The following is a 19,506-nucleotide window of genomic DNA, read 5'->3' as shown; positions in this document are numbered from 1 at the left end:
CCTTTCAAACAACTCGTGTGGTTCTTTAGGCTGAGCAGTACGGCAAGGGTCCCTCTCCTCCAGTTAGAGACAGCATACATGTGGTTACATGATACATGGATGAAGGCTTATTGTGACCTGTTCGACTCCTCGAGACCATCACTTTCAATTCAAACACAAAATGTCTCGTTTTCAATCGCTCGACAACACCCACAGTACAGAAATGTGCATTAATGATCAACAAAATGAGAATACGTTAAAAAAATAAAAAAAAAGATGTAAAGCTGGTAGATTCGTATCTCAGAGGAACGGGAAATTAAAACAAGGTAAAGGCAATCATCTAAATAAAGCTGAATCAATAACGGATAACGACATAGAACGTCTGTACAGAACTGAAACACTATGTTTTAAAAAAACAACTGTACCGCTGAACCTCGTCTTCATTAATATTAGCAACTTTGTAACTTTGATACACGTGCCGCTGACTCGTTACTTTGTCTTCTCAAGATGAAACACTTCACAATACATGTACATAAAACACTTTGGTACTTTCTAGAACATTATACGCTCCGAAAGAAAAAACAAAATCTCATTCCCAGTCTGACAGAGCCACCTGCTGGAGATATATAGATAATCGCTAATTGCTTTCAATACCTGTGTTTTTAACTTTGACTATAACATCAGGGGAGAGCGCGAACGCGATTGCAGCCCTGCTTGTAAATCTGCTTGTATGTGGTTTTATGTTGTCTAATTAAAGTGTTTGTCTGCCAAGATATGATTTAAGGGGCTTAGTGGTCAGGTGGTTAAAGAAAAGCTCTTGTTACCGGGAGGTTCCTGGTTCAATCCCAGCTCAGCCACTGGCTCATTGTGTGTGACCCTGTCCCTGAGCAAGTCCCTTAACCTCCTTGTGCTCCTTCCTTCAAATGAGATGTAAAACCCAGGTCCTATTGTAAGTGACTCAGCAGCAGCAGCAGCAACAGTTGTGATGCACAGTTTATCTGTAAGTTGCTTTGAATAAAAAACATCAACTAAATAAATAAAACTGATAAGCTCGAAAATGATTTCCAATTATTTAAAATAAAAATAAAAACTTTGATACAGACACTGCTGAGTCTTTACTTTTAGTCTTGTCAATAAAAAATAACGAAACATGGAAATAGATGTGCAGGAACCACGTAGCTATTTATTTGACAGTCAGAAAGCTAAAAACATTGAGCTCCTTTTAAAGAAAACCTGACTCCCTGTGTGACGAAGCCGCCTGCCGGAGAGTTGTTGAACAACTAGTGAGTGAGTTCCTTCCTCCGACGGGTTCGTGTTTGTTTCTGTCTTTGACCATAGTTTCAGGGGAGAGCGCGAACGCAGTCCCCCACTACCAGAAATTATGCAGTCGAGATTCCCGCATTTGGGGAATTCGCAGGGGTCAGCACAGCCGGAGTGCAATGGCCGAGCCTCGCCCTGGGTGAACCACCTTCATGATCATGGTATCTCCCCTGCCAGGTAAGTATGAGTTGTACACATTGCGAGTCGTCACCCGTCCACAAGAGACATTTTTCAAAGAAACGGTGCCTACATCTGCAATTTAAAGAAACACTCTTTTCCTAATATAACATTTTCATTGTTATCATATCGCACTTTCCAGTCTGTTGGGTGTAATGGGTTCCTTCAGTTTTCAGTATAAGTATTTATAAATTGCATTCCCGTAATGCCTCTCGGTATATATTTGCATGCGCCTTTATCATTGGAGGACAAGATGCCAGGATTTACACAGGACGACGTCATTCGTGCAGCAGCATGTGAGATGTTCCGCAAAAGAAGCGACGGGTCTGTATACACGTCTGCGTAAACGAAATAAAAAAAAATGTAACAAATGTACGACTTTCAAAAAGAAAGCAAGCAAAACATTGGTCAAACATTTGTTAAGGTCACACATAATATAAATAAACTCGAACGAATGAACGGGTCACTAAATCCGTTCTTGGTTGATATGCTCGTTTTGTTCTCTTGTTTGGCACAATAATCTAAACACGCAGTTTGTGGCTTTAAAACATGTCTCGTTCTGTTACTATAATAAAAAGTACTTCATCAACTTTTATTTCTTTTTTTAATTCATTAAACTAACCATAACTAGCAAAACTCGTCAGTACTTTTGTCTTAACCCTGTTCACATTTGTTTGTATCGGACCGCTACTGGTAGTTTCGGCTTAGAATATAATACGATAACCCTTTCTGTCCTAACTCAGTTTTCAAAACCAGTAAAGGCTGATACAATACTTGTTCGTGTGTGGAATGGGACAATAAAAAAACAAAAAAAAGAAAACGATGTTTAGACTTACAGCTTCCAGGTTAGTAACATAAATAACAAGGGAAATAGCGCCCCCTGTCAAGCTGCAGAAAGAAAAGCTTACAGCACCTGGTATTCCCAGGCGGTCTCCCATCCAAGTACTAACCAGGCCCGACCTTGCTTAGCTTCCGAGATCAGACGAGATCGGGCGTTCTCAAGGTGGTATGGCCGTAAGCGAACGACAGTCTTGGTTTATCTCTTTCATAGTATTAAGTTAATATCATTCATGCAATGACAGGTTGGGGGAGGGATTTCCAGATCTCTAATTTGTCACAAACGTTAACATTTAAGCAGCTCTGGGCTCCACGTGTGCGGGCCCGTGTGTCCGTGTGTCTGTGTGTGTATATAGCAGCATTAAAAGTGCCATTAGATTCTTGCGAAATTGTATGTTCACAAAGTAGTAGCCACACGTTGGCATTGAAAGTGTTAAGTTCTCAAAGGCATCCATTTTGTATATTACCCTCTTTTAGTTTGAATCTGCAGCAGTGTTGTAATGGATCTCAGCTGTACTACTGAGCTGTGTTGCCGTTGGAGGACTGTATGCCCTGAAACCAATTTGATGTTTATTCTACAAAATAAATCCCCCTTTCAAACAACTCGTGTGGTTCTTTAGGCTGAGCAGTACGGCAAGGGTCCCTCTCCTCCAGTTAGAGACAGCATACATGTGGTTACATGATACATGGATGAAGGCTTATTGTGACCTGTTCGACTCCTCGAGACCATCACTTTCAATTCAAACACAAAATGTCTCGTTTTCAATCGCTCGACAACACCCACAGTACAGAAATGTGCATTAATGATCAACAAAATGAGAATACGTTAAAAAAATAAAAAAAAAGATGTAAAGCTGGTAGATTCGTATCTCAGAGGAACGGGAAATTAAAACAAGGTAAAGGCAATCATCTAAATAAAGCTGAATCAATAACGGATAACGACATAGAACGTCTGTACAGAACTGAAACACTATGTTTTAAAAAAACAACTGTACCGCTGAACCTCGTCTTCATTAATATTAGCAACTTTGTAACTTTGATACACGTGCCGCTGACTCGTTACTTTGTCTTCTCAAGATGAAACACTTCACAATACATGTACATAAAACACTTTGGTACTTTCTAGAACATTATACGCTCCGAAAGAAAAAACAAAATCTCATTCCCAGTCTGACAGAGCCACCTGCTGGAGATATATAGATAATCGCTAATTGCTTTCAATACCTGTGTTTTTAACTTTGACTATAACATCAGGGGAGAGCGCGAACGCGATTGCAGCCCTGCTTGTAAATCTGCTTGTATGTGGTTTTATGTTGTCTAATTAAAGTGTTTGTCTGCCAAGATATGATTTAAGGGGCTTAGTGGTCAGGTGGTTAAAGAAAAGCTCTTGTTACCGGGAGGTTCCTGGTTCAATCCCAGCTCAGCCACTGGCTCATTGTGTGTGACCCTGTCCCTGAGCAAGTCCCTTAACCTCCTTGTGCTCCTTCCTTCAAATGAGATGTAAAACCCAGGTCCTATTGTAAGTGACTCAGCAGCAGCAGCAGCAACAGTTGTGATGCACAGTTTATCTGTAAGTTGCTTTGAATAAAAAACATCAACTAAATAAATAAAACTGATAAGCTCGAAAATGATTTCCAATTATTTAAAATAAAAATAAAAACTTTGATACAGACACTGCTGAGTCTTTACTTTTAGTCTTGTCAATAAAAAATAACGAAACATGGAAATAGATGTGCAGGAACCACGTAGCTATTTATTTGACAGTCAGAAAGCTAAAAACATTGAGCTCCTTTTAAAGAAAACCTGACTCCCTGTGTGACGAAGCCGCCTGCCGGAGAGTTGTTGAACAACTAGTGAGTGAGTTCCTTCCTCCGACGGGTTCGTGTTTGTTTCTGTCTTTGACCATAGTTTCAGGGGAGAGCGCGAACGCAGTCCCCCACTACCAGAAATTATGCAGTCGAGATTCCCGCATTTGGGGAATTCGCAGGGGTCAGCACAGCCGGAGTGCAATGGCCGAGCCTCGCCCTGGGTGAACCACCTTCATGATCATGGTATCTCCCCTGCCAGGTAAGTATGAGTTGTACACATTGCGAGTCGTCACCCGTCCACAAGAGACATTTTTCAAAGAAACGGTGCCTACATCTGCAATTTAAAGAAACACTCTTTTCCTAATATAACATTTTCATTGTTATCATATCGCACTTTCCAGTCTGTTGGGTGTAATGGGTTCCTTCAGTTTTCAGTATAAGTATTTATAAATTGCATTCCCGTAATGCCTCTCGGTATATATTTGCATGCGCCTTTATCATTGGAGGACAAGATGCCAGGATTTACACAGGACGACGTCATTCGTGCAGCAGCATGTGAGATGTTCCGCAAAAGAAGCGACGGGTCTGTATACACGTCTGCGTAAACGAAATAAAAAAAAATGTAACAAATGTACGACTTTCAAAAAGAAAGCAAGCAAAACATTGGTCAAACATTTGTTAAGGTCACACATAATATAAATAAACTCGAACGAATGAACGGGTCACTAAATCCGTTCTTGGTTGATATGCTCGTTTTGTTCTCTTGTTTGGCACAATAATCTAAACACGCAGTTTGTGGCTTTAAAACATGTCTCGTTCTGTTACTATAATAAAAAGTACTTCATCAACTTTTATTTCTTTTTTTAATTCATTAAACTAACCATAACTAGCAAAACTCGTCAGTACTTTTGTCTTAACCCTGTTCACATTTGTTTGTATCGGACCGCTACTGGTAGTTTCGGCTTAGAATATAATACGATAACCCTTTCTGTCCTAACTCAGTTTTCAAAACCAGTAAAGGCTGATACAATACTTGTTCGTGTGTGGAATGGGACAATAAAAAAACAAAAAAAAGAAAACGATGTTTAGACTTACAGCTTCCAGGTTAGTAACATAAATAACAAGGGAAATAGCGCCCCCTGTCAAGCTGCAGAAAGAAAAGCTTACAGCACCTGGTATTCCCAGGCGGTCTCCCATCCAAGTACTAACCAGGCCCGACCTTGCTTAGCTTCCGAGATCAGACGAGATCGGGCGTTCTCAAGGTGGTATGGCCGTAAGCGAACGACAGTCTTGGTTTATCTCTTTCATAGTATTAAGTTAATATCATTCATGCAATGACAGGTTGGGGGAGGGATTTCCAGATCTCTAATTTGTCACAAACGTTAACATTTAAGCAGCTCTGGGCTCCACGTGTGCGGGCCCGTGTGTCCGTGTGTCTGTGTGTGTATATAGCAGCATTAAAAGTGCCATTAGATTCTTGCGAAATTGTATGTTCACAAAGTAGTAGCCACACGTTGGCATTGAAAGTGTTAAGTTCTCAAAGGCATCCATTTTGTATATTACCCTCTTTTAGTTTGAATCTGCAGCAGTGTTGTAATGGATCTCAGCTGTACTACTGAGCTGTGTTGCCGTTGGAGGACTGTATGCCCTGAAACCAATTTGATGTTTATTCTACAAAATAAATCCCCCTTTCAAACAACTCGTGTGGTTCTTTAGGCTGAGCAGTACGGCAAGGGTCCCTCTCCTCCAGTTAGAGACAGCATACATGTGGTTACATGATACATGGATGAAGGCTTATTGTGACCTGTTCGACTCCTCGAGACCATCACTTTCAATTCAAACACAAAATGTCTCGTTTTCAATCGCTCGACAACACCCACAGTACAGAAATGTGCATTAATGATCAACAAAATGAGAATACGTTAAAAAAAAAAAAAAAAAGATGTAAAGCTGGTAGATTCGTATCTCAGAGGAACGGGAAATTAAAACAAGGTAAAGGCAATCATCTAAATAAAGCTGAATCAATAACGGATAACGACATAGAACGTCTGTACAGAACTGAAACACTATGGTTTAAAAAAACAACTGTACCGCTGAACCTCGTCTTCTTTAATATTAGCAACTTTGTAACTTTGATACACGTGCCGCTGACTCGTTACTTTGTCTTCTCAAGATGAAACACTTCACAATACATGTACATAAAACACTTTGGTACTTTCTAGAACATTATACGCTCCGAAAGAAAAAACAAAATCTCATTCCCAGTCTGACAGAGCCACCTGCTGGAGATATATAGATAATCGCTAATTGCTTTCAATACCTGTGTTTTTAACTTTGACTATAACATCAGGGGAGAGCGCGAACGCGATTGCAGCCCTGCTTGTAAATCTGCTTGTATGTGGTTTTATGTTGTCTAATTAAAGTGTTTGTCTGCCAAGATATGATTTAAGGGGCTTAGTGGTCAGGTGGTTAAAGAAAAGCTCTTGTTACCGGGAGGTTCCTGGTTCAATCCCAGCTCAGCCACTGGCTCATTGTGTGTGACCCTGTCCCTGAGCAAGTCCCTTAACCTCCTTGTGCTCCTTCCTTCAAATGAGATGTAAAACCCAGGTCCTATTGTAAGTGACTCAGCAGCAGCAGCAGCAGCAGCAGCAGCAGCAGTTGTGATGCACAGTTTATCTGTAAGTTGCTTTGAATAAAAAACATCAACTAAATAAATAAAACTGATAAGCTCGAAAATGATTTCCAATTATTTAAAATAAAAATAAAAACTTTGATACAGACACTGCTGAGTCTTTACTTTTAGTCTTGTCAATAAAAAATAACGAAACATGGAAATAGATGTGCAGGAACCACGTAGCTATTTATTTGACAGTCAGAAAGCTAAAAACATTGAGCTCCTTTTAAAGAAAACCTGACTCCCTGTGTGACGAAGCCGCCTGCCGGAGAGTTGTTGAACAACTAGTGAGTGAGTTCCTTCCTCCGACGGGTTCGTGTTTGTTTCTGTCTTTGACCATAGTTTCAGGGGAGAGCGCGAACGCAGTCCCCCACTACCAGAAATTATGCAGTCGAGATTCCCGCATTTGGGGAATTCGCAGGGGTCAGCACAGCCGGAGTGCAATGGCCGAGCCTCGCCCTGGGTGAACCACCTTCATGATCATGGTATCTCCCCTGCCAGGTAAGTATGAGTTGTACACATTGCGAGTCGTCACCCGTCCACAAGAGACATTTTTCAAAGAAACGGTGCCTACATCTGCAATTTAAAGAAACACTCTTTTCCTAATATAACATTTTCATTGTTATCATATCGCACTTTCCAGTCTGTTGGGTGTAATGGGTTCCTTCAGTTTTCAGTATAAGTATTTATAAATTGCATTCCCGTAATGCCTCTCGGTATATATTTGCATGCGCCTTTATCATTGGAGGACAAGATGCCAGGATTTACACAGGACGACGTCATTCGTGCAGCAGCATGTGAGATGTTCCGCAAAAGAAGCGACGGGTCTGTATACACGTCTGCGTAAACGAAATAAAAAAAAATGTAACAAATGTACGACTTTCAAAAAGAAAGCAAGCAAAACATTGGTCAAACATTTGTTAAGGTCACACATAATATAAATAAACTCGAACGAATGAACGGGTCACTAAATCCGTTCTTGGTTGATATGCTCGTTTTGTTCTCTTGTTTGGCACAATAATCTAAACACGCAGTTTGTGGCTTTAAAACATGTCTCGTTCTGTTACTATAATAAAAAGTACTTCATCAACTTTTATTTCTTTTTTTAATTCATTAAACTAACCATAACTAGCAAAACTCGTCAGTACTTTTGTCTTAACCCTGTTCACATTTGTTTGTATCGGACCGCTACTGGTAGTTTCGGCTTAGAATATAATACGATAACCCTTTCTGTCCTAACTCAGTTTTCAAAACCAGTAAAGGCTGATACAATACTTGTTCGTGTGTGGAATGGGACAATAAAAAAACAAAAAAAAGAAAACGATGTTTAGACTTACAGCTTCCAGGTTAGTAACATAAATAACAAGGGAAATAGCGCCCCCTGTCAAGCTGCAGAAAGAAAAGCTTACAGCACCTGGTATTCCCAGGCGGTCTCCCATCCAAGTACTAACCAGGCCCGACCTTGCTTAGCTTCCGAGATCAGACGAGAGCGGGCGTTCTCAAGGTGGTATGGCCGTAAGCGAACGACAGTCTTGGTTTATCTCTTTCATAGTATTAAGTTAATATCATTCATGCAATGACAGGTTGGGGGAGGGATTTCCAGATCTCTAATTTGTCACAAACGTTAACATTTAAGCAGCTCTGGGCTCCACGTGTGCGGGCCCGTGTGTCCGTGTGTCTGTGTGTGTATATAGCAGCATTAAAAGTGCCATTAGATTCTTGCGAAATTGTATGTTCACAAAGTAGTAGCCACACGTTGGCATTGAAAGTGTTAAGTTCTCAAAGGCATCCATTTTGTATATTACCCTCTTTTAGTTTGAATCTGCAGCAGTGTTGTAATGGATCTCAGCTGTACTACTGAGCTGTGTTGCCGTTGGAGGACTGTATGCCCTGAAACCAATTTGATGTTTATTCTACAAAATAAATCCCCCTTTCAAACAACTCGTGTGGTTCTTTAGGCTGAGCAGTACGGCAAGGGTCCCTCTCCTCCAGTTAGAGACAGCATACATGTGGTTACATGATACATGGATGAAGGCTTATTGTGACCTGTTCGACTCCTCGAGACCATCACTTTCAATTCAAACACAAAATGTCTCGTTTTCAATCGCTCGACAACACCCACAGTACAGAAATGTGCATTAATGATCAACAAAATGAGAATACGTTAAAAAAAAAAAAAAAAGATGTAAAGCTGGTAGATTCGTATCTCAGAGGAACGGGAAATTAAAACAAGGTAAAGGCAATCATCTAAATAAAGCTGAATCAATAACGGATAACGACATAGAACGTCTGTACAGAACTGAAACACTATGTTTTAAAAAAACAACTGTACCGCTGAACCTCGTCTTCATTAATATTAGCAACTTTGTAACTTTGATACACGTGCCGCTGACTCGTTACTTTGTCTTCTCAAGATGAAACACTTCACAATACATGTACATAAAACACTTTGGTACTTTCTAGAACATTATACGCTCCGAAAGAAAAAACAAAATCTCATTCCCAGTCTGACAGAGCCACCTGCTGGAGATATATAGATAATCGCTAATTGCTTTCAATACCTGTGTTTTTAACTTTGACTATAACATCAGGGGAGAGCGCGAACGCGATTGCAGCCCTGCTTGTAAATCTGCTTGTATGTGGTTTTATGTTGTCTAATTAAAGTGTTTGTCTGCCAAGATATGATTTAAGGGGCTTAGTGGTCAGGTGGTTAAAGAAAAGCTCTTGTTACCGGGAGGTTCCTGGTTCAATCCCAGCTCAGCCACTGGCTCATTGTGTGTGACCCTGTCCCTGAGCAAGTCCCTTAACCTCCTTGTGCTCCTTCCTTCAAATGAGATGTAAAACCCAGGTCCTATTGTAAGTGACTCAGCAGCAGCAGCAGCAACAGTTGTGATGCACAGTTTATCTGTAAGTTGCTTTGAATAAAAAACATCAACTAAATAAATAAAACTGATAAGCTCGAAAATGATTTCCAATTATTTAAAATAAAAATAAAAACTTTGATACAGACACTGCTGAGTCTTTACTTTTAGTCTTGTCAATAAAAAATAACGAAACATGGAAATAGATGTGCAGGAACCACGTAGCTATTTATTTGACAGTCAGAAAGCTAAAAACATTGAGCTCCTTTTAAAGAAAACCTGACTCCCTGTGTGACGAAGCCGCCTGCCGGAGAGTTGTTGAACAACTAGTGAGTGAGTTCCTTCCTCCGACGGGTTCGTGTTTGTTTCTGTCTTTGACCATAGTTTCAGGGGAGAGCGCGAACGCAGTCCCCCACTACCAGAAATTATGCAGTCGAGATTCCCGCATTTGGGGAATTCGCAGGGGTCAGCACAGCCGGAGTGCAATGGCCGAGCCTCGCCCTGGGTGAACCACCTTCATGATCATGGTATCTCCCCTGCCAGGTAAGTATGAGTTGTACACATTGCGAGTCGTCACCCGTCCACAAGAGACATTTTTCAAAGAAACGGTGCCTACATCTGCAATTTAAAGAAACACTCTTTTCCTAATATAACATTTTCATTGTTATCATATCGCACTTTCCAGTCTGTTGGGTGTAATGGGTTCCTTCAGTTTTCAGTATAAGTATTTATAAATTGCATTCCCGTAATGCCTCTCGGTATATATTTGCATGCGCCTTTATCATTGGAGGACAAGATGCCAGGATTTACACAGGACGACGTCATTCGTGCAGCAGCATGTGAGATGTTCCGCAAAAGAAGCGACGGGTCTGTATACACGTCTGCGTAAACGAAATAAAAAAAATGTAACAAATGTACGACTTTCAAAAAGAAAGCAAGCAAAACATTGGTCAAACATTTGTTAAGGTCACACATAATATAAATAAACTCGAACGAATGAACGGGTCACTAAATCCGTTCTTGGTTGATATGCTCGTTTTGTTCTCTTGTTTGGCACAATAATCTAAACACGCAGTTTGTGGCTTTAAAACATGTCTCGTTCTGTTACTATAATAAAAAGTACTTCATCAACTTTTATTTCTTTTTTTAATTCATTAAACTAACCATAACTAGCAAAACTCGTCAGTACTTTTGTCTTAACCCTGTTCACATTTGTTTGTATCGGACCGCTACTGGTAGTTTCGGCTTAGAATATAATACGATAACCCTTTCTGTCCTAACTCAGTTTTCAAAACCAGTAAAGGCTGATACAATACTTGTTCGTGTGTGGAATGGGACAATAAAAAAACAAAAAAAAGAAAACGATGTTTAGACTTACAGCTTCCAGGTTAGTAACATAAATAACAAGGGAAATAGCGCCCCCTGTCAAGCTGCAGAAAGAAAAGCTTACAGCACCTGGTATTCCCAGGCGGTCTCCCATCCAAGTACTAACCAGGCCCGACCTTGCTTAGCTTCCGAGATCAGACGAGATCGGGCGTTCTCAAGGTGGTATGGCCGTAAGCGAACGACAGTCTTGGTTTATCTCTTTCATAGTATTAAGTTAATATCATTCATGCAATGACAGGTTGGGGGAGGGATTTCCAGATCTCTAATTTGTCACAAACGTTAACATTTAAGCAGCTCTGGGCTCCACGTGTGCGGGCCCGTGTGTCCGTGTGTCTGTGTGTGTATATAGCAGCATTAAAAGTGCCATTAGATTCTTGCGAAATTGTATGTTCACAAAGTAGTAGCCACACGTTGGCATTGAAAGTGTTAAGTTCTCAAAGGCATCCATTTTGTATATTACCCTCTTTTAGTTTGAATCTGCAGCAGTGTTGTAATGGATCTCAGCTGTACTACTGAGCTGTGTTGCCGTTGGAGGACTGTATGCCCTGAAACCAATTTGATGTTTATTCTACAAAATAAATCCCCCTTTCAAACAACTCGTGTGGTTCTTTAGGCTGAGCAGTACGGCAAGGGTCCCTCTCCTCCAGTTAGAGACAGCATACATGTGGTTACATGATACATGGATGAAGGCTTATTGTGACCTGTTCGACTCCTCGAGACCATCACTTTCAATTCAAACACAAAATGTCTCGTTTTCAATCGCTCGACAACACCCACAGTACAGAAATGTGCATTAATGATCAACAAAATGAGAATACGTTAAAAAAAAAAAAAAAAAGATGTAAAGCTGGTAGATTCGTATCTCAGAGGAACGGGAAATTAAAACAAGGTAAAGGCAATCATCTAAATAAAGCTGAATCAATAACGGATAACGACATAGAACGTCTGTACAGAACTGAAACACTATGGTTTAAAAAAACAACTGTACCGCTGAACCTCGTCTTCTTTAATATTAGCAACTTTGTAACTTTGATACACGTGCCGCTGACTCGTTACTTTGTCTTCTCAAGATGAAACACTTCACAATACATGTACATAAAACACTTTGGTACTTTCTAGAACATTATACGCTCCGAAAGAAAAAACAAAATCTCATTCCCAGTCTGACAGAGCCACCTGCTGGAGATATATAGATAATCGCTAATTGCTTTCAATACCTGTGTTTTTAACTTTGACTATAACATCAGGGGAGAGCGCGAACGCGATTGCAGCCCTGCTTGTAAATCTGCTTGTATGTGGTTTTATGTTGTCTAATTAAAGTGTTTGTCTGCCAAGATATGATTTAAGGGGCTTAGTGGTCAGGTGGTTAAAGAAAAGCTCTTGTTACCGGGAGGTTCCTGGTTCAATCCCAGCTCAGCCACTGGCTCATTGTGTGTGACCCTGTCCCTGAGCAAGTCCCTTAACCTCCTTGTGCTCCTTCCTTCAAATGAGATGTAAAACCCAGGTCCTATTGTAAGTGACTCAGCAGCAGCAGCAGCAGCAGCAGCAGTTGTGATGCACAGTTTATCTGTAAGTTGCTTTGAATAAAAAACATCAACTAAATAAATAAAACTGATAAGCTCGAAAATGATTTCCAATTATTTAAAATAAAAATAAAAACTTTGATACAGACACTGCTGAGTCTTTACTTTTAGTCTTGTCAATAAAAAATAACGAAACATGGAAATAGATGTGCAGGAACCACGTAGCTATTTATTTGACAGTCAGAAAGCTAAAAACATTGAGCTCCTTTTAAAGAAAACCTGACTCCCTGTGTGACGAAGCCGCCTGCCGGAGAGTTGTTGAACAACTAGTGAGTGAGTTCCTTCCTCCGACGGGTTCGTGTTTGTTTCTGTCTTTGACCATAGTTTCAGGGGAGAGCGCGAACGCAGTCCCCCACTACCAGAAATTATGCAGTCGAGATTCCCGCATTTGGGGAATTCGCAGGGGTCAGCACAGCCGGAGTGCAATGGCCGAGCCTCGCCCTGGGTGAACCACCTTCATGATCATGGTATCTCCCTTGCCAGGTAAGTATGAGTTGTACACATTGCGAGTCGTCACCCGTCCACAAGAGACATTTTTCAAAGAAACGGTGCCTACATCTGCAATTTAAAGAAACACTCTTTTCCTAATATAACATTTTCATTGTTATCATATCGCACTTTCCAGTCTGTTGGGTGTAATGGGTTCCTTCAGTTTTCAGTATAAGTATTTATAAATTGCATTCCCGTAATGCCTCTCGGTATATATTTGCATGCGCCTTTATCATTGGAGGACAAGATGCCAGGATTTACACAGGACGACGTCATTCGTGCAGCAGCATGTGAGATGTTCCGCAAAAGAAGCGACGGGTCTGTATACACGTCTGCGTAAACGAAATAAAAAAAAATGTAACAAATGTACGACTTTCAAAAAGAAAGCAAGCAAAACATTGGTCAAACATTTGTTAAGGTCACACATAATATAAATAAACTCGAACGAATGAACGGGTCACTAAATCCGTTCTTGGTTGATATGCTCGTTTTGTTCTCTTGTTTGGCACAATAATCTAAACACGCAGTTTGTGGCTTTAAAACATGTCTCGTTCTGTTACTATAATAAAAAGTACTTCATCAACTTTTATTTCTTTTTTTAATTCATTAAACTAACCATAACTAGCAAAACTCGTCAGTACTTTTGTCTTAACCCTGTTCACATTTGTTTGTATCGGACCGCTACTGGTAGTTTCGGCTTAGAATATAATACGATAACCCTTTCTGTCCTAACTCAGTTTTCAAAACCAGTAAAGGCTGATACAATACTTGTTCGTGTGTGGAATGGGACAATAAAAAAACAAAAAAAAGAAAACGATGTTTAGACTTACAGCTTCCAGGTTAGTAACATAAATAACAAGGGAAATAGCGCCCCCTGTCAAGCTGCAGAAAGAAAAGCTTACAGCACCTGGTATTCCCAGGCGGTCTCCCATCCAAGTACTAACCAGGCCCGACCTTGCTTAGCTTCCGAGATCAGACGAGAGCGGGCGTTCTCAAGGTGGTATGGCCGTAAGCGAACGACAGTCTTGGTTTATCTCTTTCATAGTATTAAGTTAATATCATTCATGCAATGACAGGTTGGGGGAGGGATTTCCAGATCTCTAATTTGTCACAAACGTTAACATTTAAGCAGCTCTGGGCTCCACGTGTGCGGGCCCGTGTGTCCGTGTGTCTGTGTGTGTATATAGCAGCATTAAAAGTGCCATTAGATTCTTGCGAAATTGTATGTTCACAAAGTAGTAGCCACACGTTGGCATTGAAAGTGTTAAGTTCTCAAAGGCATCCATTTTGTATATTACCCTCTTTTAGTTTGAATCTGCAGCAGTGTTGTAATGGATCTCAGCTGTACTACTGAGCTGTGTTGCCGTTGGAGGACTGTATGCCCTGAAACCAATTTGATGTTTATTCTACAAAATAAATCCCCCTTTCAAACAACTCGTGTGGTTCTTTAGGCTGAGCAGTACGGCAAGGGTCCCTCTCCTCCAGTTAGAGACAGCATACATGTGGTTACATGATACATGGATGAAGGCTTATTGTGACCTGTTCGACTCCTCGAGACCATCACTTTCAATTCAAACACAAAATGTCTCGTTTTCAATCGCTCGACAACACCCACAGTACAGAAATGTGCATTAATGATCAACAAAATGAGAATACGTTAAAAAAATAAAAAAAAAGATGTAAAGCTGGTAGATTCGTATCTCAGAGGAACGGGAAATTAAAACAAGGTAAAGGCAATCATCTAAATAAAGCTGAATCAATAACGGATAACGACATAGAACGTCTGTACAGAACTGAAACACTATGTTTTAAAAAAACAACTGTACCGCTGAACCTCGTCTTCTTTAATATTAGCAACTTTGTAACTTTGATACACGTGCCGCTGACTCGTTACTTTGTCTTCTCAAGATGAAACACTTCACAATACATGTACATAAAACACTTTGGTACTTTCTAGAACATTATACGCTCCGAAAGAAAAAACAAAATCTCATTCCCAGTCTGACAGAGCCACCTGCTGGAGATATATAGATAATCGCTAATTGCTTTCAATACCTGTGTTTTTAACTTTGACTATAACATCAGGGGAGAGCGCGAACGCGATTGCAGCCCTGCTTGTAAATCTGCTTGTATGTGGTTTTATGTTGTCTAATTAAAGTGTTTGTCTGCCAAGATATGATTTAAGGGGCTTAGTGGTCAGGTGGTTAAAGAAAAGCTCTTGTTACCGGGAGGTTCCTGGTTCAATCCCAGCTCAGCCACTGGCTCATTGTGTGTGACCCTGTCCCTGAGCAAGTCCCTTAACCTCCTTGTGCTCCTTCCTTCAAATGAGATGTAAAACCCAGGTCCTATTGTAAGTGACTCTGCAGCAGCAGCAGCAGCAGCAGCAGCAGCAGCAGCAGTTGTGATGCACAGTTTATCTGTAAGTTGCTTTGAATAAAAAACATCAACTAAATAAATAAAACTGATAAGCTCGAAAATGATTTCCAATTATTTAAAATAAAAATAAAAACTTTGATACAGACACTGCTGAGTCTTTACTTTTAGTCTTGTCAATAAAAAATAACGAAACATGGAAATAGATGTGCAGGAACCACGTAGCTATTTATTTGACAGTCAGAAAGCTAAAAACATTGAGCTCCTTTTAAAGAAAACCTGACTCCCTGTGTGACGAAGCCGCCTGCCGGAGAGTTGTTGAACAACTAGTGAGTGAGTTCCTTCCTCCGACGGGTTCGTGTTTGTTTCTGTCTTTGACCATAGTTTCAGGGGAGAGCGCGAACGCAGTCCCCCACTACCAGAAATTATGCAGTCGAGATTCCCGCATTTGGGGAATTCGCAGGGGTCAGCACAGCCGGAGTGCAATGGCCGAGCCTCGCCCTGGGTGAACCACCTTCATGATCATGGTATCTCCCCTGCCAGGTAAGTATGAGTTGTACACATTGCGAGTCGTCACCCGTCCACAAGAGACATTTTTCAAAGAAACGGTGCCTACATCTGCAATTTAAAGAAACACTCTTTTCCTAATATAACATTTTCATTGTTATCATATCGCACTTTCCAGTCTGTTGGGTGTAATGGGTTCCTTCAGTTTTCAGTATAAGTATTTATAAATTGCATTCCCGTAATGCCTCTCGGTATATATTTGCATGCGCCTTTATCATTGGAGGACAAGATGCCAGGATTTACACAGGACGACGTCATTCGTGCAGCAGCATGTGAGATGTTCCGCAAAAGAAGCGACGGGTCTGTATACACGTCTGCGTAAACGAAATAAAAAAAAATGTAACAAATGTACGACTTTCAAAAAGAAAGCAAGCAAAACATTGGTCAAACATTTGTTAAGGTCACACATAATATAAATAAACTCGAACGAATGAACGGGTCACTAAATCCGTTCTTGGTTGATATGCTCGTTTTGTTCTCTTGTTTGGCACAATAATCTAAACACGCAGTTTGTGGCTTTAAAACATGTCTCGTTCTGTTACTATAATAAAAAGTACTTCATCAACTTTTATTTGTTTTTTTAATTAATTAAACTAACCATAACTAGCAAAACTCGTCAGTACTTTTGTCTTAACCCTGTTCACATTTGTTTGTATCGGACCGCTACTGGTAGTTTCGGCTTAGAATATAATACGATAACCCTTTCTGTCCTAACTCAGTTTTCAAAACCAGTAAAGGCTGATACAATACTTGTTCGTGTGTGGAATGGGACAATAAAAAAACAAAAAAAAGAAAACGATGTTTAGACTTACAGCTTCCAGGTTAGTAACATAAATAACAAGGGAAATAGCGCCCCCTGTCAAGCTGCAGAAAGAAAAGCTTACAGCACCTGGTATTCCCAGGCGGTCTCCCATCCAAGTACTAACCAGGCCCGACCTTGCTTAGCTTCCGAGATCAGACGAGATCGGGCGTTCTCAAGGTGGTATGGCCGTAAGCGAACGACAGTCTTGGTTTATCTCTTTCATAGTATTAAGTTAATATCATTCATGCAATGACAGGTTGGGGGAGGGATTTCCAGATCTCTAATTTGTCACAAACGTTAACATTTAAGCAGCTCTGGGCTCCACGTGTGCGGGCCCGTGTGTCCGTGTGTCTGTGTGTGTATATAGCAGCATTAAAAGTGCCATTAGATTCTTGCGAAATTGTATGTTCACAAAGTAGTAGCCACACGTTGGCATTGAAAGTGTTAAGTTCTCAAAGGCATCCATTTTGTATATTACCCTCTTTTAGTTTGAATCTGCAGCAGTGTTGTAATGGATCTCAGCTGTACTACTGAGCTGTGTTGCCGTTGGAGGACTGTATGCCCTGAAACCAATTTGATGTTTATTCTACAAAATAAATCCCCCTTTCAAACAACTCGTGTGGTTCTTTAGGCTGAGCAGTACGGCAAGGGTCCCTCTCCTCCAGTTAGAGACAGCATACATGTGGTTACATGATACATGGATGAAGGCTTATTGTGACCTGTTCGACTCCTCGAGACCACCACTTTCAATTCAAACACAAAATGTCTCGTTTTCAATCGCTCGACAACACCCACAGTACAGAAATGTGCATTAATGATCAACAAAATGAGAATACGTTAAAAAAAAAAAAAAAAAAGATGTAAAGCTGGTAGATTCGTATCTCAGAGGAACGGGAAATTAAAACAAGGTAAAGGCAATCATCTAAATAAAGCTGAATCAATAACGGATAACGACATAGAACGTCTGTACAGAACTGAAACACTATGTTTTAAAAAAACAACTGTACCGCTGAACCTCGTCTTCTTTAATATTAGCAACTTTGTAACTTTGATACACGTGCCGCTGACTCGTTACTTTGTCTTCTCAAGATGAAACACTTCACAATACATGTACATAAAACACTTTGGTACTTTCTAGAACATTATACGCTCCGAAAGAAAAAACAAAATCTCATTCCCAGTCTGACAGAGCCACCTGCTGGAGATATATAGATAATCGCTAATTGCTTTCAATACCTGTGTTTTTAACTTTGACTATAACATCAGGGGAGAGCGCGAACGCGATTGCAGCCCTGCTTGTAAATCTGCTTGTATGTGGTTTTATGTTGTCTAATTAAAGTGTTTGTCTGCCAAGATATGATTTAAGGGGCTTAGTGGTCAGGTGGTTAAAGAAAAGCTCTTGTTACCGGGAGGTTCCTGGTTCAATCCCAGCTCAGCCACTGGCTCATTGTGTGTGACCCTGTCCCTGAGCAAGTCCCTTAACCTCCTTGTGCTCCTTCCTTCAAATGAGATGTAAAACCCAGGTCCTATTGTAAGTGACTCAGCAGCAGCAGCAGCAGCAGCAGCAGTTGTGATGCACAGTTTATCTGTAAGTTGCTTTGAATAAAAAACATCAACTAAATAAATAAAACTGATAAGCTCGAAAATGATTTCCAATTATTTAAAATAAAAATAAAAACTTTGATACAGACACTGCTGAGTCTTTACTTTTAGTCTTGTCAATAAAAAATAACGAAACATGGAAATAGATGTGCAGGAACCACGTAGCTATTTATTTGACAGTCAGAAAGCTAAAAACATTGAGCTCCTTTTAAAGAAAACCTGACTCCCTGTGTGACGAAGCCGCCTGCCGGAGAGTTGTTGAACAACTAGTGAGTGAGTTCCTTCCTCCGACGGGTTCGTGTTTGTTTCTGTCTTTGACCATAGTTTCAGGGGAGAGCGCGAACGCAGTCCCCCACTACCAGAAATTATGCAGTCGAGATTCCCGCATTTGGGGAATTCGCAGGGGTCAGCACAGCCGGAGTGCAATGGCCGAGCCTCGCCCTGGGTGAACCACCTTCATGATCATGGTATCTCCCTTGCCAGGTAAGTATGAGTTGTACACATTGCGAGTCGTCACCCGTCCACAAGAGACATTTTTCAAAGAAACGGTGCCTACATCTGCAATTTAAAGAAACACTCTTTTCCTAATATAACATTTTCATTGTTATCATATCGCACTTTCCAGTCTGTTGGGTGTAATGGGTTCCTTCAGTTTTCAGTATAAGTATTTATAAATTGCATTCCCGTAATGCCTCTCGGTATATATTTGCATGCGCCTTTATCATTGGAGGACAAGATGCCAGGATTTACACAGGACGACGTCATTCGTGCAGCAGCATGTGAGATGTTCCGCAAAAGAAGCGACGGGTCTGTATACACGTCTGCGTAAACGAAATAAAAAAAAATGTAACAAATGTACGACTTTCAAAAAGAAAGCAAGCAAAACATTGGTCAAACATTTGTTAAGGTCACACATAATATAAATAAACTCGAACGAATGAACGGGTCACTAAATCCGTTCTTGGTTGATATGCTCGTTTTGTTCTCTTGTTTGGCACAATAATCTAAACACGCAGTTTGTGGCTTTAAAACATGTCTCGTTCTGTTA

At 40.6% G+C, this 19,506-nt stretch overlaps 13 non-coding genes across 13 annotated transcripts; all 13 read right to left on the bottom strand.

The window, feature by feature from the left end:
• Positions 1–1,320: 1,320 nt before the first annotated feature.
• LOC131707301 (U1 spliceosomal RNA) lies at positions 1,321–1,484 on the bottom strand. The gene has a single exon (XR_009311093.1). It is a non-coding gene; the product is annotated as a U1 spliceosomal RNA (small nuclear RNA).
• An 893-nt stretch (positions 1,485–2,377) lies between these two features.
• On the bottom strand, positions 2,378–2,496 carry LOC131706641 (5S ribosomal RNA). Its single transcript, XR_009310713.1, has one exon. It is a non-coding gene; the product is annotated as a 5S ribosomal RNA (ribosomal RNA).
• Positions 2,497–4,224: 1,728 nt separating this feature from the next.
• On the bottom strand, positions 4,225–4,388 carry LOC131707299 (U1 spliceosomal RNA). Its single transcript, XR_009311091.1, has one exon. It is a non-coding gene; the product is annotated as a U1 spliceosomal RNA (small nuclear RNA).
• Positions 4,389–5,281: 893 nt separating this feature from the next.
• On the bottom strand, positions 5,282–5,400 carry LOC131706639 (5S ribosomal RNA). Its single transcript, XR_009310712.1, has one exon. It is a non-coding gene; the product is annotated as a 5S ribosomal RNA (ribosomal RNA).
• Positions 5,401–7,140: 1,740 nt separating this feature from the next.
• On the bottom strand, positions 7,141–7,304 carry LOC131707295 (U1 spliceosomal RNA). The gene has a single exon (XR_009311090.1). It is a non-coding gene; the product is annotated as a U1 spliceosomal RNA (small nuclear RNA).
• Positions 7,305–8,197: 893 nt separating this feature from the next.
• Positions 8,198–8,316, bottom strand: LOC131706818 (5S ribosomal RNA). Its single transcript, XR_009310824.1, has one exon. It is a non-coding gene; the product is annotated as a 5S ribosomal RNA (ribosomal RNA).
• Positions 8,317–10,043: 1,727 nt separating this feature from the next.
• LOC131707294 (U1 spliceosomal RNA) lies at positions 10,044–10,207 on the bottom strand. Its single transcript, XR_009311087.1, has one exon. It is a non-coding gene; the product is annotated as a U1 spliceosomal RNA (small nuclear RNA).
• Positions 10,208–11,099: 892 nt separating this feature from the next.
• On the bottom strand, positions 11,100–11,218 carry LOC131706637 (5S ribosomal RNA). The gene has a single exon (XR_009310711.1). It is a non-coding gene; the product is annotated as a 5S ribosomal RNA (ribosomal RNA).
• A 1,734-nt stretch (positions 11,219–12,952) lies between these two features.
• Positions 12,953–13,116, bottom strand: LOC131707752 (U1 spliceosomal RNA). The gene has a single exon (XR_009311225.1). It is a non-coding gene; the product is annotated as a U1 spliceosomal RNA (small nuclear RNA).
• Positions 13,117–14,009: 893 nt separating this feature from the next.
• Positions 14,010–14,128, bottom strand: LOC131706817 (5S ribosomal RNA). Its single transcript, XR_009310823.1, has one exon. It is a non-coding gene; the product is annotated as a 5S ribosomal RNA (ribosomal RNA).
• A 1,746-nt stretch (positions 14,129–15,874) lies between these two features.
• Positions 15,875–16,038, bottom strand: LOC131707291 (U1 spliceosomal RNA). The gene has a single exon (XR_009311086.1). It is a non-coding gene; the product is annotated as a U1 spliceosomal RNA (small nuclear RNA).
• An 893-nt stretch (positions 16,039–16,931) lies between these two features.
• Positions 16,932–17,050, bottom strand: LOC131706636 (5S ribosomal RNA). The gene has a single exon (XR_009310710.1). It is a non-coding gene; the product is annotated as a 5S ribosomal RNA (ribosomal RNA).
• A 1,735-nt stretch (positions 17,051–18,785) lies between these two features.
• On the bottom strand, positions 18,786–18,949 carry LOC131707741 (U1 spliceosomal RNA). The gene has a single exon (XR_009311224.1). It is a non-coding gene; the product is annotated as a U1 spliceosomal RNA (small nuclear RNA).
• Between the last annotated feature and the right edge of the window lie 557 nt (positions 18,950–19,506).

Source organism: Acipenser ruthenus, chromosome 2 (assembly GCF_902713425.1).
Source record: "Acipenser ruthenus chromosome 2, fAciRut3.2 maternal haplotype, whole genome shotgun sequence".
Taxonomy (NCBI): domain Eukaryota; kingdom Metazoa; phylum Chordata; class Actinopteri; order Acipenseriformes; family Acipenseridae; genus Acipenser; species Acipenser ruthenus.
This window is presented reverse-complemented; position numbering and strand designations above follow the sequence as displayed.